This window comes from Sciurus carolinensis, chromosome 16, assembly GCF_902686445.1.
Source record: "Sciurus carolinensis chromosome 16, mSciCar1.2, whole genome shotgun sequence".
NCBI lineage: Eukaryota > Metazoa > Chordata > Mammalia > Rodentia > Sciuridae > Sciurus > Sciurus carolinensis.
Genome location: NC_062228.1, coordinates 32430107 through 32455093, shown reverse-complemented (window position 1 = coordinate 32455093; position 24987 = coordinate 32430107). Strand labels below are relative to the sequence as shown.

General features: G+C 46.3%; 1 protein-coding gene across 3 annotated transcripts in view; it reads left to right on the top strand.

The window, feature by feature from the left end:
* The window catches only part of Cyld (CYLD lysine 63 deubiquitinase), a 142844-nt gene extending 123921 nt beyond the window's left edge, over positions 1–18923 (top strand). For 2 of the 3 annotated variants that reach the window (XR_007105358.1, XR_007105357.1), the window contains one exon: positions 18488–18922. The gene's annotated coding sequence lies outside the window, so the exon portion shown is untranslated. Of the gene's footprint in view, positions 1–18487 lie in introns of all 3 variants that reach the window. The other variant, XR_007105356.1, reaches the window with a different exon arrangement.
* Positions 18924–24987: the final 6064 nt, after the last annotated feature.

Here is a 24987-nt window from a genome sequence, read left to right as displayed (position 1 = left end):
ATGTGCTAAAGAGTGTGCTTTTTTAATTGTGAAATTTCCAGTTTTGCCTCATTATCAAGCCTTAGTTTCAAGGATGATTTTAATCCTTTTAAACATACTGAGATTGTTGTTTGGCTGAACATGTGGTGTATCCCTAAGTTTATTACATGTGCACTTCAAAGCATATTGTTGAGTGGAGTGTTTTCACAGGTCTGTAAGATCTAGTTGGTTTAAAGTATTGTTCAAATCTTTACTATCTTATTAATATTCTAGTTGTTTTAACTATTATTGAAAATTGGACATTGAAATTTCCAACCATTATTGTAGAACTATTCATTTTTTCCCTTTAATCCTGTCAATTTTTATCTCATATATTTTCGGGCTCTCTTGTCAAGTGTGTAGACTTTTTAATTGTCACACTTTTGGACGGATTAACCAATTGTTAATATATCAATGTTTCTTTTCCTTGTAACAATTTTGACCCGAAGTCTATTTTGTCTGAAGTTAGTTTGGCCACCACAGATCTCTTCTGGTTAGTAGTTGCCTGGAGAATCTTGTCCATACTTCCACTTTTGATCTATCTTTGTATCTAAAATGAGTGTCTAATAGCATCTAATTGATCACAATTTTAAAATATATCATGCCAATCTCTTCCTTTTAATTGGAGAATTTAATACATTTATATTTATAGGTATAGTGATGGATGATAAAGAGGGACTTACTTCTGTTAACTTGCCATTTGATTTCTGTATGACATTTTTGTTCTTGTTTTTTCTCAATTCCTCCTTACTTCCTTCTTTGGTGTATAATTTTTTTTTTCTAGTGTGCTGTTTTGATTGCCTTCTCATTGCCTTGTCTGTATACTTCAAAATTATTTTCTTGGTGGTTACTGTCAGGATTGCAATTAACATCTTAAATGTATACACTCTAGGGAGAATCAATAGAAACCTAATTTCAATAGTATTCAAACTCTGCCTTCAACAGCTCCACCTTCATTATGGTCAGAAATTATATCTTTATATTTTGATGCTCACTAACTGTTTAATAGTTATTGTTTTATACATTTGTCTTTTAAATCATATAGCAAAGAAAAAGGATAAAAAGAGCTACACACAAAATGAATAATAATACTAGCTTGTATATTTCTATTCATAGTTATCTTTATAGTGTTTCTTATTTCTCTATATGACTTCAAGTTCGTTTCTGGTGTCCCCTCATTCCAATGTGAAGGACTTCCCGAGGCATTTTTGTGGGGTAGATGTACCAGCAATGAACTCCATCAACTTTTGTTGATCTGGCAATGTCTTGATTTCTCCTTCATGTTTGAAAGACAGTTTTTCTGCACAGGATTTCTTAGTTGACTCTTTTTTTCTTCCAAGACTTTAAATATGTTAGACCGCTGGCTTCTGGCTTTCATGTTTTCTGAGAGCTTCATCTATTTCTAGTGCTACTAAGGATCTCTTCTGTATGAGGATTGCTTCTTGTTGCTTTTACCATCCCTTCTGTCTTTTGGAAGTTTGATTATGTGTCTTGGTGAATCTCTTTGAGTTTATTTCACTTGGGTTTGTTGAGGTCCTTGGATATGCAGATGCATGTGTTATATTATATGTGAAGTTTTCTGCCGTTATTTCTTCAAGTGTTCTTTCTTTCTTTTCCTTCCGGAGCTCCCAATATATGTGTGTTGGTTTGCTTGGTGGTGTCCTGTGTCCCACGGGCTTTTTTTTCTTTTTTTTTTTTGTTCCCTTTTCTTCATTCTTTTTGTTTTTTTTTTCCTCTTTGCATTACAGACTGGGTAATCTCAACTGACCTATCTTCAAGTTTGCTGATTTATTTTGTCCTTTGGTACAATCAATCCTGCTGTTGAACAACTCTGGTGATTTTTTTCCTCCTTTCAGTTATTGTTCTTTTCAGTTCTGGGATTTCTGTTTGGTTCTTTTTTTAAAAATGATTTAATCTCTTTATTAGTTTTCTGTATATTAAGACATCTTAGTTTTCTTCAGCTCTTTGAACATATTTAAGACAGTTAACTTAAAGTTTTTGACTAGTAGGTCCACACCTATTCTTCCTCTGAGGAGAGTTTCCGTTAATCTCTTTTTTCCCATCAATCATGAACCAGCCAAATATTCTTATTTCTTTGCTTGTATTTTTCGTTGTTGTTGGAAACTGGACATTTTGAATATTAAAATTTGGTAGCTCTAGAAATCACATTCTCTCCTTCCCATAAATTTATTTTTGTTGTGTGTTTTGGGTTGTAGCTATTTGTTCAGTGACTTTTCTAAACTCTCTTTGTAAATATTTTATTCTTTGTCCTGTGGTCCATGCAGGTTCACTTCTGTTAGATTAGTAGTAAGACAGTGATTTAAATGACCTTTCCTTAAATGCTTAGAACCAAAACAAAAATCTCCAAACAACAGGCCAACAAAAAGTCACACACAATCAACTTCAACAACAAAACCCAAACCAAAAAAAAAAAAAAAAAAAAATCAAAACCCCAAATACTCCCCTGAGTTTGCGGATTGGCTCTGCATTGCAGGTATTTCTTCAAAGCTCATCCATGCCATTAACGATTCTGCGTGTGCAGAGTAAGTAGTCCAAGCTCTTCTCCGCCTGCCTATCCCCCCGCCCAGCTTCCTCTCCTTGTTGGGTGCCTGCCACTCTCCCTTCCTGTTATCTCTTCCTTCAGATGGCTGCTCTTGATAATCGCCATCCTGAGGCTGTTTTGAGGTGGGCAAAGTGAAGGCCAGCCCCTGAGCTGGTTCTGCAGGAAGCCCCAGAATGCCTCAGCACACAACACCAAGTCTGTATTTCCCTCCCTGTTCTCAGTGTATCACGCCAGCAATGTGGGCTGATGTCCCCATGGCTGCTGCCGAATGGCGAGTGTGTGTGTGTGTGTGTGTGTGTGTGTGTGTGTGTGTGTGTGTGTGTGTTGGGGGGAGGGTGGTAGGTGGTAGTAAACTGCCGCAATGCTCTTTCACTGAAATCTCGTGGCTTAGTTTTTCACTAAGCATTCTCCTGCTTGATTGACGTTTTTGATTAGATTCCAGAGAGCTATGAAAGTTGATTCATTGCCGCTTTCATGGAGCGTTGGGATTTTTTTAATTCCTTACTTTACCATTTTTGGTGATGTCCCTCCTCTTGTGTCTCGTTTTGATATTAAGATGGTCTCGGATCCATAACACAGGTTGGGATGTATTTCTTCTACCCAAATATTCTGTAAGATTGTTTTTTTTTTCTCCTAAGTGTTCAGAGAATTTACCCTTGACACCATATGAGCCTAGAGTTTTCATGTGGAACTGATTTAGGTAATGAATTTATTTACTAGGTAAAAAACGATTCCTTGTTTTTATTTCATTTTATGAACTTTCTGATAAGTTTTACATATATATATATTTTCATGCTAAGTTGTCAAATTTATGTTTATAACCTTGTTTATTCCCTTATCAATCTAATGTCTATAGGATTTGTAGTGATGTTCCCTTTTCTTTCGTAATATTATTATTTACTGATTAATCTCCTCTTTATTAGTCCTTCTTGCCAAGGTTTATTAATTCATTATTAATCTTTTTCAAGTGCTGCCTTGGCTTTTGTTAATCCCCTCTATTATCTATGTGTTTTCTATCTCACTACCTTCTGCTCTCATTTTTATTATTTCCTATCTGATACTTCCTTTTTGTGTTATCAAAGATGCATATGTAATTAATTAATTAAATTTGTTCTTTTTAGATATGCATGGCAGTAGAGTATATTTTAACATTTATACAAACATGGAGTTCATCTCATTCTAATTAGATCCAAGTCTTGGGTTGTACATGATGTGGAGATTCACTGTGGTGTATTCATATGTGTTTCTTTCCACCCTTCCTTCTCTTCATTCCCCTTGTCTAATCCACTGAACTTCTATTCATCCCCCTGCCCCTTGTTATGTGCTAGCATCCACATACCGGAAAGAACATTCGACCTTTGGTTTTAGGGGATTGGCTTATTTCATTTAGCATGATATTCTCCAGATCCATCTATTTACTGGCAAAAGTCATAAAGTCATTCTTCTTTATGGCTGAGTAACATTCCATTGTGTGAATATACCACTTTTTCTTTATCCATTCATCTGTTGAAGGATACCTATATTGGTTCCATCATTTGACTATTGTGAATTGAGCTGCTATAAACATTGATGTGGTCACATCACTGTAGACTGCTGATTTTATGTCCTTTGGGTATCTACCAAGGAGTGGGATAGCTGGATCAAATGGTTCTATTCCAAGTTTCCTGAGGAGTACCCATACTGCTTTCCAGAGTGGTTGCACCCACCTCCATTCCCACCAGCAATGGATGAGTGCCTGTCTAATACTTTCTTTGAGCTAAATTTGCTCTTCCCTTTTATCTCCTCAATATACAAACTTAGAGCTCTGATTTTAACTTACTTTTTAGAAATGTCAGTATCTAGAGCTATAAATGTCCCTCTTAGCATAGAAATTTGGATGTTTTGCATCTTTATTTTCATTTGGTTTGAAATATTTTCTAACCCTTGCAATTTCTTCTTTGATCTTTAGGTTATTCAGAAATGTATAATTTTCAAAAATGTTTATATTTATCATAGTCTAATTATTCTTGATTTCTAAATAAGTTTCATTGTTATCAGAGATTATACTTTGTAAAATTTCAGTCTATTGAAATTTATCAGATTTATTTTCTGATCAAACATATGGTCTGTTTTGATGACTATTTGATGTACTTCAAAAATATATATATATATCCTGATATTATTTGATATAATATTTCTATGAATTTCTATTAAGTCAAGTTGGTTGATATTATTTTTCAGATATCCTCACTAATATTCATCTATCATCCTTACTAACTACTATGATAGGAGTTTTTGAAAAAAACTCCATGATTATGGATTTGTGTAATTTTCCTTTAGTTTTTATGTTTTTTGTTTTATGTATTTTGAAATGCTATGATTAGGTTTATAGACATTTATAATTGTGTGGCTTCCTGATGAATTTCTCTTTTATAATTATGAAATGTGCTTGCTTATATCTTGAAATACTTTTATAGTCTCCTTTTCTGATTATATAGCTATACCGGTTTTATTATGCTTACTATTTGTATCATGTAGCTTTTCCTTTCTTTTCTTGTAGTTAATGTCTTAATATTTAAAGCATTTCTTTTGTAGAAATAGAGTTGGTCTTGTTTGTCTGATTTAGAATGACAATATCAGCATTTTAATTGTAGAGTTTAGAGCATTTACATTTAATGTAATTGTTGATATGGCTGGGTCTAATTATCTAAAGTTTGTTTTCTATTTGACCCATCTTTTTTTTTTTTTCCTTATGTCTTCCTAGTCTACTTTATTTTGGGCATAGAGAATACTTTTTATATTCTATTTATTTCCCCTATTCTCTTTCTTAGTCACGCCTCTTCCTATCCTATTCATTAATCTCCTTAGAATTAATATTCTACCTATTCACCTAAAACTTAAGAAAACTGATAGAGTAAAATTCCATTTTTTCTCTGTTTCTTGTTCTTTTTTTTCATATGTAATGCTTATGCAGGATTACAATAATTAGTTATTTATTATAAAACCAAAGGAAAATTGATTTTTATACTTACCCACATGTTATATTTTCTCATATACTCATTCTTTCCTCAATATCTAAACTTTCATCTGGTTTAATGACCCCTAAGCTTAAAGGATTTTTATAAGCTTTTACTTATTTTAAATTTTAATTATTTTTGTGTGTGGTGCAAGTCTGCTGACAAGATTTCTCAACTTTTGTTTATCTGAAGTTGTCTTTATTTCACCCTTATTTCTGAACAAATTTTTTTCTGGATATTTTTTTGCTGGATATTTGATGCTGGATTTATAATTCCCTCTCCCATCCCTAGTTAGTTTACAATGAGATTATCCATAAATCATATCATTATTTCCATGAATGTATATCTTTTCCCCTGACTGCTTTATGGCACTTTCTTTCTTTTTTAAAAAGCATTTTGACTGTGAAATGCCTATATGTGTTTTTCTTATATTTATTGTGATTATTCTTTGGGTCCTCTGATGTTTTTTATGAAATTTGGGATATACTTCTTCAAGTTTGTTTTGCCCTATCTTCTCTTTCTTATGCCTCTGGGACTCCAATAGTATGCATTTTAGATTGCTTGATGGTATTCCACAGTTGGTGGAATTAATTTTTTTTTAATTAAAAAATTTTTCTTTGTCCTTCAGATTGGGTACTTTCTACTGACCTATCTTTAAGTCCACTGACTTTCTTTTGCAACTCCATTTTGATTCTAAAGCTATATAGTGAATATTCATTTTAGATACAATACTTCTCAGTTCTAGAATTTCCATTTGGTTCTTTAGTACTCTGTATATTTGAGGACCCTCATATTTCCATTCTTTGTGTCCATGTTTTCCTTTAAATTCTTTAACACATTTACAATAGCTGTTTTAAAATATTTGGGTGTTAATTCCAACCTCTAAACATCCTAAGGTTATCTGACTTTTTTTTTCTTGATTTTGGGTAACTTTTGCCAATACGTGTAGCAGTTTTTTAAAAATTATAGTCTGGATTTTGTTGTTGTTCTTTAAGTGAAAGTAAGTCTTATTCTGGCTAAATTCCTGGTGGATTCTCTTGGTTCTGTGAGACCTGACTTTAGGGTAGGCCGATTTAGGCTTTGATGTTAGTGTTGGGACACAGTTCTTACTCTAGGATGCTGTCTTTCCTTCCCAGGCATAGACTTCCTGATTTCAGAGCTGAATGCTGGAGGTGCTCAGTGAGGGTGCTTCATCCTGACTGGGTCAGAACTGCCTCCAGGGTATCTTTCAGCATTCAGCCTCAGGCAGAAGCTCTGAGCGAGCTTTGCAGAGTCTTGATGTGCACATGCGCAACACAAGGGTTGGCCAGGAATCTTCAGGGGGTGGGTCCCAAAAGGAACTTTTAGGCCCCACCTTTTAAAATCCCCCTGTTATGGTTTGAATCTGGAATACCCTCCAAAAGCTCACGTGCTGAGGCTCATGCAGACCTGGGGCTTTAACCTGAGGACTCTGGACTCATTAGTGGATTAATCCATTTGATGGATTAATGATTTGAATGGCTGCTGGGTAGGCAGATGGGGCATGGTTGGAGGAAGCAGGCTTTTGGGGGCATGCTCTAGGGGACTATATCCTGTCCCTGTCCTGTCCCCTCTCAATTTTTCTGCTTCCTGGATGTCACAAGCTGAGAAGCTTTCTTCTGCAACATCCTCCACCACAATGTTCTGCCTCATGCCAGGTCCAGAGCAAGGGAGCTGGCCAGCCATGGGCTCAGACTGCCGAACTGTGAACCAAATAATTTTTTCTCCTTTCAGTTGATCGGGTGGGGTATTTTAGTTATAGCAATGAACAGTTGGCAAACACACTCTTCCTCTACTCCAAAACCTGGAGGGATTCAGGCTGGTGAAGGGTCCAAGGGAACAGCTTGGGAAAGGGAGAAAGCTTTACAATGTGTTCATTACCTCTTTCCAGCTGTGTGATCAGGACTTCTTGTCTAATTTCCCAGTGCCTCAGTTTCACCATCTGCAAAATGGGAATAAAAGAAGTACCCAACTAATAGGATTATAGTGAGGATTAAGTGAGATAATACACGTGTGGTGTTTAGAATGGAGCCTAGCATTTCCTCCTGGTCATGCTGTGGTGCATGAAAACCATGGCAACAGCCCTGGAGAAGGGGTTTGTGGTAAGAGAAGCTCATTGGGGTGCTGAGCTGCATGGGAAGCTCTGGATATTTACAGAGTAGGAAGGTGTCTTAATCTGTTTGTGGTGCTATAGCAGAATACCTGAGACTGGGAAATTTATAAACTACAAAAATGTATTTCACACAGTTCTGGAGGCTGGGAGGTCCTGGATCAAGTCCTGGAAAGTTCATTGCTCCATGACGCCTGTTATAAAAGGCATTTTATAGACAATGAAAGTTGCATTGCAAATAATTGAGTTAGCAAAGCTGGGGTCTGTTAACTCGGTCCTTCTTGCCAGAGTACTACATAGACAGTTCCTGTCTGGCCCCCCTCCCGGGTGCCTCCTCTTCCACACTTCATCCACACGGACAGGGCCCTGTTGGTGCATGCTGATCCCCTTTCTTGAAACGCCTGGATGTTTGTCCTCATTTCTTGCTGGGCTGTGTGTTTCCTGAAGCCAAAGTCAGACAAATGTGTGTCAGTTTCACCAATATTTGGTCAACAAAAGTAGCTCAAAATCAGCCCTCTGTTCCCTTAGACCTCACTAACTGGTGTCTGTGTCTGTACTTCTGTCTGTCTCAGTCTGTGCTTGGTGGACCACTCGTTTCACAGATATAGCGGAGGTCTGTGGTCAAAGGCATTTGGGAACTACGGGTTCAACAGAGTGCACGGAATTCTTCATTGCAGACCTTCTCAGAACCTTCACTAGGCTTATTTGTACTGTGTCTCTCCAAAATGCAGGAGCCTTAAACTTCGTTGTGGGTGTAGCAGTATTTTCACTGGGTATCGTCTCATAGGATTAGCGTTCTGCTAATGTACTAGGGAACTGCTGGAGTTGAGTACAACAGTAGTAGCCAGATCTGCCATTTACTGAGGGTCACTTGGGGGCTGGAAGCCTTGCTAATGGTGCCCACATCATCTCGTGCCCTGAGAGCATTGCGGCAGGTCCCCCTGGCAGGCTCCATTTCTGCAGGTATGCACAGACCTGTGCGGCTGTGTGTTGCTGTTTAACCCTTTCCTTTTCAATAATGCTTCGCCTGTTGAGGGAAATGGACTGTAGCTGCCTTCCTGTGCATTTTATTCTGCAGCCCTGGGGGCAGGCTTGCCTGTAGGATGGGCGGAGATGTCACTTGCAAAGAAAAAGAGGCCCCTGCACCCTTGTTCTCCCTCAATCTCTGGCGTGACCCATCTGAAGGAAACAGAACCAGGAGGCCCATGGAAGTCATTAGGTTCCACATTTTCATCCAGGCAAACGGGGAAAATGAGGCCCAGACCAGGAAGCCCTGGCACTAAGCTGGGCGGAGCTGTAGATGCTGCGAACGCTCCGGGGTCAGGCTGAGCAGCGCTTCTCAAACCTGACCTGTTTCTTAGGGTCGGCGGGGAGACTAAACAAGTCTGGATGTCCAGCTGTACCCCAGATCCAGGAAAGCAGGTTGTGTGGAGTAGGACCCCGACATCAGGAGTTTAAAGTCCCCCCAGGTGATCCCAGTGGGGGCCACATTTGAGAACCAGGACCTTAGACAGCATCGATGCAAGCAGTTTCCCATAGGTCTCCCAGGAAATGTCAGGGTCCACGGCGTAATCTCAGAGGAGCTGGGATAAGGGCAGGGGTCTCCAAGGTCAAGGGGTTTCACCTTGATCAAAGCAGCTCTGTCTGCATCTGCTCTGCTCCTGGCTCTCTGTATGGCTTGGTCTTGGGTGTTCCTCAGGGGCTCACGTGTTGAGGGCGTGGTCTCTACCTGATGGTACTATCAGGAGTGGTGGGGTCTCCTGGAGGGAAGCTGGGTCAGTAGGGTCGTGCCCCTGAAGGGGTTATGGGGACCCTGAATGCTCCTCTCCATCTTGGCTTCCCAGTTGCTATGAGGTGAACAGCTCTGCTCTGTAGGTGCTCCTCACCGTGGTGTCCTGCCCTGTCACAGCCCCAAAGCAACCGGACTAAGTGACCAAAGACTGAAATCTCTGAAACTGTGAGCTCAAATAAACCTTTCCTCTTTTTAAGTAGATTTTCTTGGTTATTTTGTCAGAGCAACGGAAAGCTAACTAACACACTCCCTCAATAAGCACCACTTGTTAGTTATAAAGTGCCTCCGGGACACTTCCCTAAGTTAAGCCCTCCAACCTCACAGAAAACCCTGACACAACCAGTATTTGAAGTCTCCCGGCTCCCAGCCCAAGATCTTTAGCCACCCTCTGTCCCCCGAATTCTTTTCTTTTTAAACGATTCACGCTCCCCCGTAATCCCACAGGCATATCCCACCCTCTCCTGTGGACTCTATTGTTTGTTTTGGGTTCCACAGATTAATCAAGGATGGCCGGTGGTCACGGGGCATTTTGGATATAGAGATTGCGCAGGGGGCTGTGGAGGGGGGAGCAACTGACATCTAATTAGCCTTCATTTTAATCTGCATGCAGCAATTATGACTTCTGAATAGCAGTGGTTGTTACTGAGGATGGTCGCCTAAGCAGTGCAGATAATTATTATAATTACTGTGTACCTAATGATGCCTAATAAGGAGCAACATCGCACAGAGGCAGGGCTGCTGCTCAGCCTGGTGGTCTGAGCTCCGCAGGGGGAGTGGCCGGTTCCGGTGGCGCTGCGGGGCTTTTGCGGGGGATACCAGCCTGCCCGTTTGCTGGAGGCCAGGGGCTGCAGAGTGTGCAGGGAAAGAAGAACCCTCGAAAGGACATGCTGGGCTCAGCTCGGAAATAATGAGCGCGGAAGCGGCTAAGCTAGAGCCCGCCTTCCTTAACTGCCGACTCCAAGGTCCGTGCTCTGGGGGCTCCGTGGGAGCAAAGCAGAAAGGGGCAGTGCTTTTAGGACTAGGAGGGGGTGTGAGTTTGTACATGTGTACCTTAATTTAAAATAACCAGTAATTTTTATAGAGGCCTCGTTCTGTGCTAAGTGCTATCTATTAAGAAGCTCACTTCCGGGGCTGGGGAGATAGCTCAGTTGGTAGAGTGCTTGCCTTTAAGGCCCTGGGTTCGATCCCCAGCACCACAAAAAAAAAAAAAAAAAAAAGCTCACTTCATTCTCACACCACTCCCAATTTTCAGATGGGAAAACTGAGGCCCCCACTGGTCATTCCAGTGAAAACCATAGCTGGCCTTCATTAATTTAATACCTGCCCGGCACTGTGGACAGATTACTTCACCAGATCCCCACAAAAATCACATCAGACAGATATTATTATTGCTATGATTATCAGTACTCATTCTTATCCTTCAGATGAGGAAGTTGGGCGGTGGAGAGGGATAACGGCTTGTCCAGGGTCCTGTGGCTGACACCAGGCACAGCCAGACTGGGATCTGAACAGCCAGTACCTTCCCTCCTTCCCTAACCCAAACCTATTAACTAGCGCATGCTGGGCACAGGACAAAGTGGATGCGTTCTCGTGGGGGAAGACCAAATGAAATCGGGTAAGAAAATACACATATTAATTTAAAACAACCACTAGTGTTTGTTGAGAGTTCACTATGGGTCAAGCATTTTCTATAAACCCTCCCCCCACACACACACACATTCTCTCTCTCTCTCTCTCTCTCTCTCTCTCATTATACATATATGGTCAATAGCAGGATTTATAGCAGGATAGCAGAATGAGGAGGTGGACAGGAAGCAGGATAAGAAGAGGAATCTCTCTGAATTTGAAGGGGAAAAGGCAGCAATGAACTCATTAATCATAGGAAATGTGAACAGATTTGAATGTAGTTAGAAGAAGGAAGTCAGGTAGATATTTCAGGAACAGTGGTCTAAGCAAGCTCCACAGCCAGTGCAAAGGCCCTGAGGCAAGAACATGTGTAGAATGTTCAAAGAACAAACAAGAGGCCATAGAGATGGGGCAGGGTGAGTAGGGAGAGAGCTTTGCAAGGGAAGATCAACCAAGAGGTAGAAGCCAGATCCTGTCAGGCCTTATAGACTGTGGAGATGTCTTGGTGTTTCATTCTAAATGTGTTGGAAGCCTTAGGAGGGTTTGGGCAGGACCTTTAGTCTCAGGAGAAGGCACCACCATCTTCCCAATTATCCGATGGAAACCCCAGTGCAGCAGACCCCATCAGGATCCTGGACACCCGCACCGGGCAGTCACCTCTAGACTGAAGGCTGCTGACTATAAGGTCTCATGGCTCTGCACAGTGCTGACGGATGGGACCAGTTCGCGAACCCCTCAAGTCCAAGAAGTGTGCTCCATTCTGTCTCCCCCAAACCCTCAGGAGGAATCCACTGCTCCCCTGAACGTTCCTGCCTTCTCCACAGACTGAGTGCCTCTGCGAAATTTGCAAGACTTGTCCTCCCTCACCTCCGCCTCCCCTTGGCTTCGAGCAGCAGATCTGACCAGGATGCAGCTCCGCAAGACCTTCGTCTCTCCCGCCACCTTCTGTGGGTCACCACACACCGTTCCCCTCACCAATTCCTTGGAGAGAGGTTCTGATTGGCTCCTCTTGGACCAGGCGACCCCGCCCCTGCTGCGCAGGCCAATCAGGGTGGAGCTGGGTGGGGGCCAGCGGCCTCTTCTGCTCTGCGCTGTGGGTGGGGTGAGAGTACGGTTGTGTCGGTCATCAGGCTCCTAGGACCCCCTGGAGTTAACACCACCCCCCATCAGGCACTTTCTTGTGCCCAGTGCAGAATGGATGCTTAGTAAAAGCCCTCATTCGGGTAATCTGAGTTTCACCTGTTTCTGTTTCCTAGCAGGTGACTTTGAGTAAATCTTTTTCCTCATCTATCACGTGGGAACAAGGATACCCCTAAAGTTGGTGGAAGGAGGCCCTCATTAGGGATGCGATTAAGCATGAGCCCTAATGTACTGGACTTCTAGAAAGAGATACTGAAGTTCATGTAGGACCAACTATAACAATTAACACCAGGAGATCCCCCTCCCCCGCCCCATCTGCCCCTATTCTCTCAGCTGCCCCCGTCGCCCTCCCCTTCCCCAGTTCTTGCCCTGCGCTGTGCCAGACCTGGCTTCCCAGTTAATGGGGTATTGTCCCTGCCTGGCGGGAACAAGGCAAGCTCAGCTGGCCTTAGTCACAGGTCAGTTGCTTCATACAAATCCGCAGGGATCCCCGGATGCTCTGACAAGGGGCGGGGTGTGGGACGGCTGAGCTTCAGGCCTCAGACGCTCCAGGTGCTGGAGGCCTCAGTCCAGCCACGACTTACGTTGTCCTGAGAAATGAGTGACCTGGAAGCCCAGGGCTCACTCTCTCTGAAGGACAGCAGTGTCTGCGAACATTTTGAGCCGGTGGTCCAGGCCAGGGTTGCCCAATGCATTGTAGGACGTTCAACTGCCTCTCTGGACTTTACCCACTAGATGACAGTAGTATCTCCCCTTCCAGCTGTGACAACCAAAGATGTCCCCAAGTTGAGAGCCTTTGCCTTAGCAAATGGAGCTTGGGGCTGTTTTCCAGACAAATCTAATCAATCAGCCAGGAAGCACACCTGGGAAAGGCTGGGCAAGGATGTGGAAAAGGAGAGGGTGTAGTCCTTGACCCGAGGGTGCCCCCACCACTGGACAGAGGAGACAAGCCCTCCAGGGAGTGAGAGGGGCAGCCACAGTGAATGCCACAGCATGACCGCGTGAGCGGTGTGCTGGTGAGAGAGGGGGACCTGGGCACGGCTGGGCTGGAGGGCACATTGCAGGTAATGGAGAAACCAAGCAAGGGGGGGGGCATGGAGCTACTGTGAGACAGTATGGGACGCGCCCAGCCACAGGCTGGGGGCCTCTCAGCAGAGGGAGGGAAATAGCGATGCTAACAGCAGTAAACAGCTCCCTACCTCTTCGAGTGTGCCGGTCACCGCCAAATGCCCTTCTCAGCCCTTTACTTATATCATTTAGTCCCCCCAAAACCATGGGAGGAAGATGTGGTTGCTATTCTCATCTCACAGGCCTCAGATGTTTCGGGGTTCACCGAAGCCAACTGCAAAGCCCCTCTGGCTCTTCTCCGTCTCCCGAGCCATTGTCCTGCCTGGTGGGATTGGCAGGAAGACCCCAGGAGGGTCTGCCTAATTCCCCTAAGGTGGGACCAGGGCAGAGCCAACATGTGAATGAATGAACACAGGAATAAATGAATGAATGAATGACAGACAAAGGGTCTGGCCCCTTGGGTGTCCTGCTCCTCAGCAGAAACTGCCTTCCCACCTGGCTCCTGGTGACTCCTGCCCTCCCAGCTTGCTCCCTGCACACCTGTGAGCTTTGAGGCGTTCCTGGGGCACCTCTGCACTGGCCCTGCCTGGAGGGGCTGCAGCACGAGTGCCCCCTCAGGTGGTGGCTTCCTTTCCTACTGGTCAGGGCATATGGAAAAAAGAGGGAGAGTAGTAGCTAGACATGAGGAAGGACTTCCACGTGGTATTAAACATCATGACATTCAAGGAGGATGGATGGGGGCTTATTGGTTGTACTTGTCTGCTAGGGCTGCCATAACAAAACACCACGGACCAGGTGACTTTAACCAATGGAAATTTATTTTTTCATAGTCCTGGGGGCTATACACCTGAGACCAGGGTGTCAGCAGGGTTGGTTTCTTCTTTGGCTTGCAGATGGCCGTCTTCTCCTGTGTCCTCACATGACTGTCCCTCTGTGTGTGCCTATGTCTTAAATCTCTTCTTTTAAGGACACCAGTCAGATTGGATTAAGGCCCGCCCCAATGACCTCATTTAACCTTAATCACCTCTTTAAAGGCCCATCTCCAAATAGGGTGGCAGGATGAGGGCCTGGGGACTAGAGCTTCAAGGTAGGAATCTGGGGGTGGGGGCAGCAATCCTCTCTCCGCGGGGGTCTGTTCCACAGGGGCCCTGGCTGAGCAGCTGGGAGAGCTTGCTGGCCCCAACCCTGTGGCCACTCAGCCCTGGCTGGCCTCAGCCCCTGGGCTCCCGGAAGGGCCCCAGGGCCACTCACAACAGTGCAGGGAGCATGAAATTCTCCCACTTCCCCTTCCCACCTGTCTATTTTCTCCTAATTTAGCCAGCGCGGTGTGCAGGTGTGCTCTGGGCCTCTCAGGTGCAAAGCGATTCAGTTTATGCTCGCCGTGCCTCTCGGGTCTCCAGGGAGCCTTCTCATTCAAATTCCATTTGATTCAGATTCCGCGAGTGTTTCTTGCCAGGGCTCTGGCCTGTAGCCCTTGTTATGTTCAGAAGACCAATCAGGGAGGACACTGGGAGCCTCGAGGGTCTCATTTGGTGACAGATCCTGCTGTTGGTCTTTGCTAGGTGCTAGGCCTCCCCTTACAAGTCATCCGGGAGTCTTTCGTGGCGGGTGGGGGGAGGACTTTGGGAGCAAAGCTGCCCATCTCAGCCTCAAGAGTCTCCCTCAGTCCTCAGGTCCCCATCTGCAAAATGGAGACCATGATGGCTGTGTCTTGGGCTGAAAGGAGATCGCCACAGTGTGTCTTTCCCGCTTCCATTCACTGCCTTCTCCCTGGTGTGTTTCACCCAGGCCACACGCTCCCTGGACCGTTATGTCATTAATGGTTCCTTAGATAGATGCGCTTGCAAAGACTGAAACTGATTTATTTCAAAATGAAAATGTTATGTTATTAGCTTAAGAGGGAAATTCATATCACTTATCACAAAAGTAATAATAATAATAAAAGTCCACACAGTAACTGCTCATCCGTGTAACGAATTGGCTCTTTGTAATTAAGAGCCAAGCTGCGCTGCCTCCAGCTTTGGAAGCCCAGGGGTGTGAAGCACTGGCAGGGCCGGCTCGTCATGTCGAGTACTCCGTGACCGGTGGCTGCCGGGAGGGGAGCAGCGCCAACGTGGTGTCTGCCCCAGGAACATTTTTCTGAGCTGATCGAGGGAAAATTTTTGCTTCAAGAAACAGCCACTTTTTTCTTCTCTGATAGAGTTATGCAATCTGTCATTTGGTGAATGTCAAAAATAATGACAACCCTTCACTCCTTTCAAAAAGATGGAATGCATTTCCTACCCCATGGATCTGGACTGGCCTCCGGGCTGCCTTTGGGCCACCAAACGAGGCAGGACCTGCAGGGGTGTGCCAGTCTCAGCCTAGAGGAGAGGCCTTTCCAGAGGCCTTGCTGAGTCCAGCCTCGTGGTGCCTGCACTGCCATGTGGGCAGGACTGGCCCGTCTGCTGGAGGATGGGAGGCCGTGTGCTGCAGAGCAGGGATGTCCCAGTCAAAGCCATCCTAGAGCGGCCAGCAGTCAGCCACCTGCCACTGACCCCAGATGAGTGTGCCCAGCCCCGATCAGCAGAATCGCTCGTCAGTCCCATAGAAGGTGTTTTAAGCCTCTATCTGACTTCCCCAGTTCATCTTGTTCGTTGGAGAATTCATGACCAGGGTGGGTACCCTGGAATGCCAGCTCTATTAGTTCTAGAACATTCTTGAGGCTTGCCTAAGGGGAGATGAACAGCGTAGAAGATGGTACTATGAGCATCAAGAAGATTGTTTCTTGGTGGTGCTCAGGAGGCCCATGTCTAGTTTTGTCTTTACAATCATGGAAGAGGGTATTTATTTGTATCAATGTTATTTTTCAAGGTAAGGGAATAGAATTCCATAGAAGACAAGATTGTTACCATCTAGGGGTCTCAGGTTCCTTGTCTAGTGGGTCTTGGGTTCCTTGTCTTGGCTGAGCAAAGCAGGTTCATTGTAAGAGCAAAAGTAACAAAGTAACAGACTTCTCTAAGAAGGGGCCCTGAGCCCAGAGTCCCATAGGAAAGTACCGACTCGTTCTTTTTTTCTTTTAATTTTTTATTTGTTCTAATTAGTTGTGCATGACAGTAGAATGCATTTGTCCCTTATGATCAATCATACGTAAATGGAGTGTCGTTTCTCATTTTTCTGGTCCTATGTATTATGGGATGGCATTGGTAATGCAGTCACATTTTTCTAGATATTGACCTTCCTCCCCTCGCCAAGCTCTCCTTATCATGGCCCCCTGGTGCCCCTGTGTCCAAGTGTCTGTTTTAGTCTTTTTGTTGGAACCCCCACTGATGTCCATGAGCACTTCGTCAGCTGGGAGGATGACCTTATGGGGGGACCCTCCACGTGCCCTTGGTCTGGCCCCGCCCTGACTTCCTGCTCCGCCATCTTGCCCTGCCTGCCTAGCCATTCTAAATCTCCAAAGGCCCTAGGGGTTACCCGCCCAGGACCACACACCTGGTGACTATTGCACCGCTCACGTTCACTCTGAAGTGCCACCTTGAGGGCGATCGGTGGGGTGGAGGTTGGTGGCAGGCTGGCATTTGGTGTCCAGCATTGGACAGTGGGTTCTGTATCTCCGCTGGGCATGCTTTGACGTCCAAATCTATACTTAGATTTTCCTGTCTCAGAAACTGCCCTTTTCCTTGGTGACTGAGAACCACACCTCAGAGCTCTCTGTGTGACCTCTCTCCTGCATTCAACTCTCAGCCCGCTTCTCTGCCCCATTCTTTTTTTGGTGAGGGGTCCCAGGGACTGAACTCAGGGGCACTCGACCACTGACCACATCCCCAGTCCTATTTTGTATTTTATTTAGCAACAGGGTCTCACTGAGTTGCTTAGCGCCTTGCTTTTGCTGAGGCTGGCTTTGAACTTGCGATCCTCCTGCTTTAGCCTCCTGAGCTGCTGGGATTACAGGCCTGCGCCCCTGTGCCCGGCTCCACCCCATTCTTGCCACCTCCTGTGGTCACTCCTGGACAGCAGAACTTTCTTCGTGTTGTCTCTGCCTGGGCACCCCTCCCCCACCAAGAATGGTCCTTAAGAATCACAGAGAAGTTTCTGTGCTCCGAACTCTGACAGGGCTCGGGCTTGGTCAACGAAGAGATGGGGTCTCTGACGGTGTCCTGCGGAGTCCATGTCCGCAGACTTGGGTGTGTCGGGCTGGACCTCCTTTCCTTCTTTTTTCACTGGACTGAAATGCAATTCATCAATAACGTAACTTCTGTCTACACATCATTTGCATAAATCCATATGAACCCATATAATATTCCAACTATACACTAGAGGAGAAGTACAAGGAAACTGACTTATAATGAAGTACTAGTTACCTCAGAATGGGAACATTCCAGCTCAGCTCGCCTGAAAGACAGCAAAAGCCTCAAGGTCTGCCCCCTGCATCGACTCTCCATGACCTCGACACCCCAAATGCGTCCTGGTGCTCCACTGGCAATTCAGACTCCACAGATGGCCTGGTTTTCAGGGGCAGGGTCCCCCAAAGGTGACCAACTACCAATAAAATGCCCGACAAACAAGCACACTCTCCTTTTGATTTATACACAGCAGGATTCCCAGATTGCTCAGCATTTAATATCTGTGCAAAACAAAACCTAAAAACAGCATGAAAAGAAATTAATTTCAGGCTCCGAACATTTAACCAGGTTTTTACCTGCCCTGATGTTTGGTGGTTGAGTCTGTGAGTGAGTCTTCACCTGCAAGAAATCTGTCATGCTGGGTCCCCTACCCACTAAATGCTGTCATGTCCTCCCATCTTTGTGACAACCCAAACACCCCTGCAAATTTATAGACTCTCACCCTCTGCCTACCATCTGCCTGTCCTGGGGCCTTACATGCTATAATCTTCTCCTGCCCTGCTCCAGCAATACTGGCCTCTTGAAAAGTGAGTTTATCTGGGAGAAGAATGTTCTAGGTAGAGGGAATTTTCAGTGCAAATGTTCTGAGGTGGGAATGTGCCTAGCAGGGTTTAAGAACTGTAAAGGAGCCACTGCGGCCTGAGCGGGATAAATCAGGGTAGAGAGGTGAGATGAAATCAGAGGCAAAGGGGGCCAGCATGTCACACCTTTGAGGTAATTAAAAAGATCAGAAATTTAAGTCCTAACTGATTTTTTTTTAAAAAATTTCAGGAGATTTTGCAAAACTGGGACTGCATTCCTGTAGAGCAAACATTGGAGAGGTTCGTCTCCTGTGGGAGGGACATTTGCTCTTCAGTTTTCCACAGACCTCACCGCTCCCTATTGCCTCACATACCCACCTGCTTTGCTCTTGTGCACTGCCATGTGGCCTGTGGACGTTTGCATTTGTGACTTCTTGTGGGAGAGGGCAGCAGCAAAGAGTGGACGCAGGATGGAGGGAGAAGATGGCGTCCCCCTTGCCATTTCTGGGGAGAACAAGGCCAGTTTCTGCGGGAAGGGGCTCTGGCGGAGGTGGGCGAGGCCTCCTCTCTGCCACCGCTGGCTCCCTGCGCTCCACTCCCGGCTGCCTGCTGAGATGCTGTCTCAGCGGGGAGGCCCAGGCAGGGGCACCGTGGGGACGCCTTGAGGAAGAGTGAAAACATTTTCCCGGGGAAAGCCAACGCTGCTGTTTGTTTTAGTTGCTTAAATTATATGTGTTATTTATTTTTTAAAGTGGTCTGTCATTATTGGTGAATGGGGAAGCCACCCGGCCTCACAATGCGACCAAAATTTTAGATATTGCTATGTAGTTATTAGCAAATGAGTTTTTCATCTTTGGAAAATGCGCTGTGCATGAAGCCCCAGGGGCTGGGTTTCTCCTTATTGGGTAATTACAGCCCATGAGGAGCGGGTGGCCTGGGTGTTGGGAGCAGACAGGGCGGGACTTTTCCATCTTGTCTCCTCTACCCATTTGTATACTCTTTAAAAAGTATGTATTGGTGCCCATAAGGTACGAAGTTCTCTCTCAGATGCTGAGAGGCTCTCCATAGGTGAACTCACTTGATTATCCCAACAGCCCTGTAAGTAAAATCATCCCCATTTTACAGTTGTGGAAACTGAGGTACAGATGGGGTCAAGAGATACAGGCTTCCTGGGAGAAAGAAAAATTCCCACACTGTGAAAAGAAATGGAGACAGTTCCATGGGACTAGGTCACACATAGATGCGAAGGTCAGGCTCCACCAAGGAGAAGAGGGGGAGGAGGAGCCAACCACGGAAAGATCTTTGGAAAAGAACAGCAAGTGTCCTGGCAGTAATGAGGTAGGAATGAGCTGGGGCCATGGGGTGTGGCTTTGCTGCAGAATCCTGATTGCACTCTGCCCCTGGGCTTTCCAATGGCCCCTGGGATGGTGTGGGTTGGGGACCTCAGCCACCAAGAGGTGGGAGGATGGCTGGGAGTGGGGGTCTCTGAGGGTGCAGAGGGAACCCTTCAGTGTTTGAATTGAGCCTCACGTGGGGGTAGGTGGCCAAGAAGGTGTCCAGCCTTCTGGCTGGGTTTCTCAAAGTGGAGTTGAAGGGCATCTCCCCTGGCTTCCCACCCCCACGCTATTTGCTTAGGAATTCCTGTGCTTCCTTTTATGTATGCGGGTGCCTGGGTTTCGATGTGTCCTCCAAACGCCCAATGTCTAGATGTGGAGCCCAGGAACCTGAATGCCTGACCAGTGACCAAGAGGATTCGGGAAATGGAGAATGAGGACGTGGAGACTGGAGAATCACGTAGCTAAGAGTTCTTGAGTAGAGGTTATGTTTGTCAGCTCTGTGTAGCTGTGACCAAAACACCTGACAAGAGCAATTTAGAGGAGGGAACGTTTGCTCTGGCTCACAGTTCCAGAGGTTTAGTCCATGGTCGACCAAGTCCATGGCTCTGGGCCCAAGGTGAGGCAGCACATCGTGGGGGACCGGCATGGTCCAGCGGTGCTGCTCACGTGGAGGCAGCCAGGAGGCAGAGAGAGAGGGGCGGGGACTCAGGGGAGCGCACCCTTCCGGGGCACGCCCATCGCCCCGCCCCCTCCCGCGGCCCCGCCCACCGGCAGTTACCATCCCCTCAGTCCTTTAAACTAGGATGGACTGATTAGGTCACGGCTCTCACATTCCAATCATGTCACCTCTGGGTTGTCCTTCATTAACACAGGAGCTCTGGGGGACACCTCACATTCAAACCATTGACAGAGGCTGAGGAGTGGAAAGGGTGGCGATGAGTCCCTCCCTCCACCAGGGCCAGAGCCTGTTCTAAGGGCTCCTTGGTCTCAAGCGCCCCTGACCAAGGTGGAGGGGGCTCCTTGCTTCAGAGCCCATGAGCCACGGTTAGTGGCATTTTCGGTCTGGAGCTCAGGACCTGAGATGGGACACTGAGAGCTAAAGCCAATCACCTGTGAACTGTCTCCCTGGAGAGGAGTTGAACCCTAAAAGAGGACCCCAGCGGCAGACCTGGGACTCCAGGACACACGTGCCAGGAGGTAGTGCTTCAGACCCTGCAGAGTTTTGCAATGGCTGGAGTTGTTGGACACCCCGGGACATGGACTCAGGGTCCGGTAGAGCAGAGTCGGATCTCTGCTCTCCCCTTTCTTGATCCTTAGACTGAGGGGCTGCACTTCCTGCTGTCTGACTTCTCATCAGCAAAACAGGAACATCAGAAGCCACTCTTGGGGATGACATGGGTTAATATGTAGGAAGTGCTCAGAAGTCTGCATACACTAAGCACTTAATAAATGCCAGCTGCCATTACACTCTTACGACTCACAGGGGAAGGACTTGCCTTAAGGCTGACAGAGCAGATCCCCACGCTCCCTGTTGGTTAGGAGTGTTTGGAAGTTACATCCTCCCCAAGGTAGTGTCTCCACATGTCTGCTGTCGACGTGGGCAAAAATGGCAGCAGCCTTGGCCTCCCAGGCCTGGGTTCTCTTACCACCCAGCTGCCATAAGCCAGTGGAGTGTCTTTCCCCATCACTGCACATCACCAAGTCACCCGGAGTTCTTCTGCCTTGGAGAAAGGGTGTGCCCCGTGGGTTGGCAGTGTGCCCTGCATTGGATCAGAATCTCTCTCCCGAGGACCTGGGCTGGGGTGGTGCTCCTCCCCATGAGCACTGCCTGCTAACTTCTCATCTTCACTCTGGGACTGGCTTGTTTGCTAAGAGCCTGTTGAGACTCAGGCGGCAGGGTCGGGCCTCCTAATGAAGAAGGAGGAACAGGAGGAGGGGGAGAGGGGGAGGGGAGAGGGGCGGGGGAGGGGGAGGGGGAGAGCACATCATGAAGATGACCACCATCACCACGGTCATTTTCTACCTTTCCTGAACACTCCAAATGTGTCAGATGTGGCATTCAATGCCCCTGCCCCCTGCATTATCCCAGCTGGTCCTGGCAGCAGCCGCCTGAGGGAGGTACTGCCATTTTGTCTTATTTATAAAGGAAGTGAGGCTCATAGTGTGGAGCTCCATGATGAAGGCTACCAGCAATCAGGTGGCAGAGCCAGGACAGAACCTGGTTCTGGGTGTCCATGCCTTGACCACTGAGCACTCCTGCCTGGGTGTAGCCACCCCCGTGGGCAGGTAAGGCTGACTCCTTGAGGAAGAAGGACCAGGACGGGGTGCACACATGGCACCGACGGAGAAAGACTGAGGTGCGGGCTGCCTCAGGACCGAGGAGTGTGAGGGGAGAGCCTTTCTGGTGGAGGCTTCCTGGAAGAAGAGCCTCCTTGGCCGCCACGCTCAGGCCTGCCTCCGCCCTTGGCATTTCGCGCCCCATGGGACTGCAAGATGAGGCGGTGGTAACCACTCCATTTCGGCAGAAATCACTCGTTTTTTCCCCCCCTTCCCAACTGGGCTCTCCCCTGAGACCCAGGTGTTAATGAAATCAAACAAAATGAAAATGGGTAAATTATTGCAAAGCTATGAACACCTCTGCGGGGCCATGCCTCACTAGTTCCCAATACCACCTCACTCGGGAAACCGAAGCAATTTTGTCCCACGGGCGAGGTGGTGGAAGGAAGGGACAAAAGAGACAAGATATTGCAATCAGGAGGTCACTGACCCAGGCTTTTGTATAATTATAGAATTTCATTTCGGACCAACTGGACTGACGGCTGAGCTTGTTGGCAAATTAGTGGTGAAAAATAAAGCAATTTTTAGAATCTTTGAAAGAGTCACCACCCCAATGAAGTATTAGGGGCCCGGAGTGGGGGGTGGAAGGGATGGGTGAGGAAGAGGGGCCTGGGACAGAAGCAGCCAATCATTTGCACCAACAAGGCACAAATGTTGTAATCCGGGGCTTGGGAGAGTGTGTTTGGTGCAACCCTGAGGTGATGAACTGGACTATTCTTGGGGTATTTCCTCAGAATAGAAGGTGCAGAGATAAGAATCTGGTCCATCCGCCTGCTTCCTAGAGTGATTCCCCAAGAATCAGGGGTTGGAGTTTTCTTTTTCCAACATAGGGTCCAGACCAGTCTGATTTATAACCCTGGCTTTGCCTGGACATAACCAAAGGCCAGCCTCAAAGTCTCTCTGGGCCTTGTCCCCCCTGACCCCCTTATAAATAAGGAGCAAGAACATTCACCGATAAAGAAGATGAATAAATAGTGACAGTATCTTAAAAAAAAAAATCTAAGATAGCCCAGTCTATCATAGATGAGAAAGTAACTCTGCACATTGCAATAAATATGTGGTGCTTGCTCTTATTCTTTTCTAGCTATTTTGATGAAATGGCTTTTGGTTTTTAACAAATAGATTTATCTCCTCACCCTTATCACATATTACCTTTATTCTGTCGTGGCTTTTGCTCCAACTGTACAATTATTTTTTGAACAGGTTTCTTTAGATGGTTTACTTTGAAAAATTTTACTCAAATACCCCTTCTCACATTACATTAAATCAAAATATCCATGAACCATAGACTTCATGGAGCCATTACGTATTTTCTAAAACAGATAAAAATAAATAACTATTTTCATCAAAAATACTCATCATTAAATTTTCTAAAGGATCACTTAAATCCGTTGACAGTGATTCTCAAATTATCTGTACTGCAGGGGGTTCCAGTTTTCCTTTCTGTTCCCAGCTCACCATGGGCCTACGCATGATCTACAGGGGGCCAATCATAGGGGTTCCATCACATTCCACTTGCTCCTGGAGGGGAGTTCTAGACCCTGTACAAAAAAGTGTGCCCTCTGATCACACTCTGGGATATTGTGGGAATTCCATAGTGTGACAACATTTTCTAAACATTTATCTTCAACTTGTGAAGTTATTTTGACATGAGTTAATAAGAAGTAATTCATAGACCAGTACTGTCTGCAGGCACACTTGAGGCAGCCCAGGTGTGCAAACTCTAGTACACACTGCCTTGTAGAAAGAGGATCAGAACAAGAATCAGCAGGTCCCGGGCTCTTTACAATTCCTTAGCCTTGACTTATCTACCTGTCAAATGGATCGAGGTGATGCTGCTCCCGTACTGCAGACACTCCCGGGTTTCATCCATCCCACAACATCCTGTGTGTGGGGCATTGTCAGGGAAGAATTGAGACGTTACAGAAGCCATATTACAGAGATGATGTGAGACTTAAGAGAGGACCGCAGAGTCTCTCCAGCTACTCCAAGAAGCAGAGGTAAGCCCAGGACTTGCCTTTCGGTCCCAAGGCATTCCAGGGAGCCTCAGGGCACCTTGGAACAGCTGGGCAGGTGGAGATAAAGTCCAAGGCCCTTCCCTCTCTAGCATGGGATAAGAACAGATAGAAATGGAGAGTACATAAGAATCCCCACTGCACTCATTCATTTTGGAAATATGGGGTCATTGCCCCCAAATAATTCCCTCTGGGTAGCTGAATCTGAGGAGTTCTTGGAATGGATGAGCGGATGCTGCTTCCCCCTCCTCCTCTTCTCCTCCTCTTCTCCTCCTCCTTCTCTTCCTCCTCTTCCTTCTTCTTCAACCTGAATACCAGGTGAGAGATCCCTGGAACTCTGACTGTAGCTCTTAACGGAGTTGCAACTGATGGCCATGCTGCTGTCCCCCTGGGAGGTGCTGGGCATTCAACTAGGAGGGCGTGCAAGGGTGGAGGGAGCCCGGTTAGCCTCTAATCGTAATCTCGACGCTGACTCTCCATGGAGACCCGGTGCTTCTGAAAAGGGTTATTAAGAAGGTGCAGATATCAGCAGCACATCCTGGAGAAAGCCCACCCACATAGCACCACGTGGGGTCCTAATACCCGCATTTTGGAGCAAAAATTCCTAAGGTTTGGAGAGGGGATAAGATTTGCCTAAAGAGATGTAACCAGGTAACCTGAGAGCCAGGACATGAACCCAGAACCATGTGACTCCAAAGCTACTGGAAAGTGGTACCTTTACCTCCTCCTCTGCCCATCTGTAACCAGCTTGAACGTGGTGGTGGGGTGGGGTGGGACCAAGGTGGGTCTAGGCACTGCAAGGCTGTATCAGCCACAGCACAGGCGGACCTTTCTACTAATATCAGAGATTGGTGTGCTGGTGGCGCAGGGCAGGTGATTCCTGAGAAGGAATGTGGTTCTTGATGTTTCTGGGGAAGGCTAGAGAGGAGTGGTTGTGTCTTTGAATTTTAAACAAGGGGAGAAAGCGTGTAGTCAGTTCTGTAGGATCTCTAGGGGGACTATGTGTGGACTTCTGGAGTAGGTGGACTAGGGGGATCACCTGCCATTAGCCCATTGATGAT